At 41.9% G+C, this 3906-nt stretch overlaps 1 long non-coding RNA gene across 1 annotated transcript; it reads left to right on the forward strand.

The window, feature by feature from the left end:
• Positions 1 to 860: 860 nt before the first annotated feature.
• LOC112451513 lies at positions 861 to 3034 on the forward strand. The gene is made up of 2 exons (XR_003040345.2): positions 861 to 2023; positions 2183 to 3034. It is a non-coding gene; the product is annotated as an uncharacterized LOC112451513 (long non-coding RNA).
• Positions 3035 to 3906: the final 872 nt, after the last annotated feature.

A 3906-nucleotide genomic window follows, 5' to 3' on the forward strand; every position in this document is an offset into this window, starting at 1 on the left:
GTAAAAGGAGGTACAGGGTCTGAAAGAGATGCAAGTGCTTCTTCGGTCTTATCACTGTTTTCTGATTTAGCAGCAGATTGTAAAGCCGTTTGTTGCAATAGTTGTTCTTTTGTCTGATGTCTAGTACGCGGAGGTCTTGGTTGAGCGACAGGGACTGAGGATGTGGGGACTGAGGGAGCACAAAGGCTGATAATGTAAAAACCCTAACAGCACCATTTGATAAAGTTTTGAATAACCTTTTTTATGTTTGATTTCATACTTTGCAATGAGCACTTTTAAACCTTTTACCTTAGAGAAAAATATTGATTGTTACAGTTTGGAATTACTTTAAAACAAGTATTACCCTACTTTTCGTAAAATAAGTAACCTTTCTAAGACTATATATATATAAAAATAAAAAAAATAAAAAAATTCCCTTCTCACCCTCCACGGGTGGTCTCTTTTTTCATCATCTGAGCTCGGGTCCTCTACCAGAGGCATGGGAGCTTGAGGGTTCTGCGCAGTATCTTGGCTGTGCCTAGAACTGCACATTTCTGGACTGAGATGTCTGATGTTGTTCCTGGGATCTGTTTTAGCCTCTGCTCCAGTTTGGGGGTGACTGCCCCGAGGGCCCTGATGACCACAGGCACCACTGTGGTCTTTACCTTCCAGGCCTTTTCCAGTTCCTCTCTGAGGCCCTGGTATTTNTTCCAGTTTCTCGTGCTCCTTTTTCCTGATGTTGCAATCACTCGGTATTGCTACATCCACCACAACTGCTTTCCCCTCTCTCTCTTTCTCTCTCTCTCTCTCTCTCTCTCTCTCTCTATATATATATATATATATATATATATATATATATATATATATATATATTTCCCCTTGCTTTGTCCATCTCTGTTTACAAACAAAAATGCAAAATTTTATTTCAGCTGGGCAAAACTCAATGCAAAACCTTTTTAGGCACAACACCACTATTACTTCCATATTGACATCAGCAAGTTTACACCATTTGTTTACAGCCCAAAAGGGGGCACTCTATGCCACCTCAGTCCTTTCATGAATCACACCGAGACAGAAAGAAGGTGTCCACGACCTGGTCTGAAATGGGCCTAAGGCACTGTTTTGCCTGTTGTTAAAGGGACTACAGATTCAAGGTCAGAGTTCAGTGGCCTACCAAACAAGAAACATTTCTCTGGTCACATATTGGACTGAAAATTCCAGTATGAGAAAAGCCAAAAGAAAAATTCTGAAGTTTGTCATTTTGAAATTGAAATTATGAAGACCTTTGCACAGAACTGTGGGATGTTAAGTCGCATACACCATATCCATCCATTTTCTTTACCTGCTTTTCTTTCCCAGGTCATGGGGAGCTGGTGTCTATCTCCAGTCATAACTAAGTGAGAGGAGGGGGACACTCTGAACAGGTCGCAAGCCCACCACATGGAGACAGAGACAAACAACCATTCGCGCTCGGACTCACATCAAGGGACAATTTAGAGTTACCAATTAATTCCACATGAATGTTTTTGGTCTGTGGGAGGAAACCAGAGTCCCTGGAGTAAACTCACACGTGCACAGGAAAGACCCTAGGTCAGGAAATGATCCTGCAACCTTCTTCCTGGGAGGCGACAGCTCTAACCACTGTCCACTGTGCCACCTGCATACAGTATATACATGTCCAAAAAAAGTGTTTCATGATGTATTTTCTTCATATCATTTACTTTTACACTGATCAGTGAAACCTTGTTTCTATCCACGGTGCTGGTGTTACACTAATATCTGCCCCGATCCTGAATCTGCACTGCTCTCAGCAGGAGGGAGGCATTTGCACTGGAGATCTGATCCTGGAACAGCAAAGTCCTGCTGCTGAAGTCCTGGTCCTGGTGTTGAAGTTGGTCATTACTGTCATAGTATGAGTGAACAGGTGATTCCTCTGCTTTCAGATGAGTCCAGTGGATGACAGTTTTAGAAGCAGGCTGGAAGCTGCAGGGGAGGATGCAGCTCTCATTAAAAACACAGAACACCTCACGATCAGCAACGGCAGGTAAAGATGCAGCTTTTATTGAAATATGAAAAGCAGAGATTGCAAACAAAAGCAGAACAGTATTTTTTGATTGTAATACTTAATCAGTACGCTCCATTTTTACATATGTTCTACAGTTCTTCTAATTTATACTTTATAGCATTAATTTATCATTATCAGGAATAAAAAAGGATCAAGAAGGGTCTAAAAATGTCTGTGTGGCAATCTGCCATCATCTCACCTGGTTGCTGCTCCTGTCTCTCTGATTGGTTGGCCTGTCAAACACACAGCTGCAGCTGATCCTCATCAATGGGCTAAGGGTTCTGAAGGCAGTCAGCAGGAGCAATTCTTTGCTGGAGCATTGTTTGCAACTGGTAAACAGTCTCAGCCAACTCTCATTTCGCTTGCCTGAGAAATATCGATTCGTTGTTTTTGCTCTGTACCTGTTTAGTGTTCCTGTCTCCGCCCGCGTCTGCTGCAACACCCGAGCTGCCTGCCTACCTGAACCTACGAGACCCAACTGAAGCCTGATGAACCTAAACCTGTCTTCCGAAACTCGTTGGAAATACTTACCTGAGAAACTGGAACCTGGAACCCTGCTTGCTTCTACTTACCTGGACACCCGTCCACCAGAGCAACTTGTAAATAATCACCTGGGACTGCACTGTCAAACTCAACCTGTTACCTGCACTCGTAAGAACTCACCTGCCAGCTTCACAGTTCCTCACTAAACTTCCAGTTATTGAATCCTGAACTGAAACATTAGCTTTCCCTTTCAGATCCCGACCTGTCTCTTATTCTGCTGTGTAAATGAATTCACTTGCCTTATTTTGGTCTCCTGTGTCCGTCTGTTCTCTGGGTTACTCACATTTGGCAAAACCCGATAGTCTGATGTAGCAGATAATGTGCTTCTATTTTCTGACTAAACTTTCCTTTCTATAATTTTTATTGACACCCACCAAAAGGCAAAGACAAATGACTGTCTGCCTGTCTGTTAGCAAAATATGTCACGAACCACTGGAGGAATTTTAATGAGACTTGCAAAAAGTAATCATTGGATGTACACTAGAAGTGAAACTTTTGTCAATACAAAAATGGCTATCTCTATCAGTTTTGGATAGTGAGCTGAAATTTGATGTGGTTGTATGCGAGAGTTAGTCATAACACCTAGGTAGGTACATTTATTTATATAGCACTTTTCAGCACAAGGCGACTCAAAGTGCTTTACAACACAAGAACAAAGTTACAGAACATGATAATGAACAAAATTACAGACAGGTACAAGATACAATGATAACTAATTGTCTAAATAAGCTAAGCTAAACCAAATAGATCTAAGCATGACTAAATGTACAGAACTAGGCTAAAACTAACGGTACCAAAGTATCCCAGGCCCACTATACAGCCGAAGTAAAACCAGACTAAAGCTAAATTAAACAGTACCAAATTTCTAAATGGTACTAGTGGCCCACTAAAACAGCTGATGTAGTAATTACTAAGATAGAGAAAGAGGGGGGGAGTGAGAGAGATGACAAACAGCGGAAAGTGTGTGTATTTGTGTGTAGAGACAGTGAGAAGACGGTGTGGTGTGTGTGTGTATGCAGATAGGTCCATGAATCACGTCACAGAGGCCATTGTCTTTGATAATGATGGAATAATATCAGCAAGCTCTGGACGGACATGGAGATGTAGGCAGAGGGGGACATCTTGTTTACATAGTTCCAGGAGAAATTTGAAGATAGCTGACCAAGGTCAGCCTAGGGGAGCCAAATTCACAAACAAACAGTAATTGTTTTGGTTCATGCAGACTGTTTTTGTTTGCCTTGAAAGTCTTGCTGATACTTCTCAATGGCGAATCCAAACAGCCAAATTCCAGGAGCATTCTGCCTGTTTCGAGCGAAACA

Source organism: Kryptolebias marmoratus, linkage group LG21 (genome assembly GCF_001649575.2).
Source record: "Kryptolebias marmoratus isolate JLee-2015 linkage group LG21, ASM164957v2, whole genome shotgun sequence".
NCBI lineage: Eukaryota > Metazoa > Chordata > Actinopteri > Cyprinodontiformes > Rivulidae > Kryptolebias > Kryptolebias marmoratus.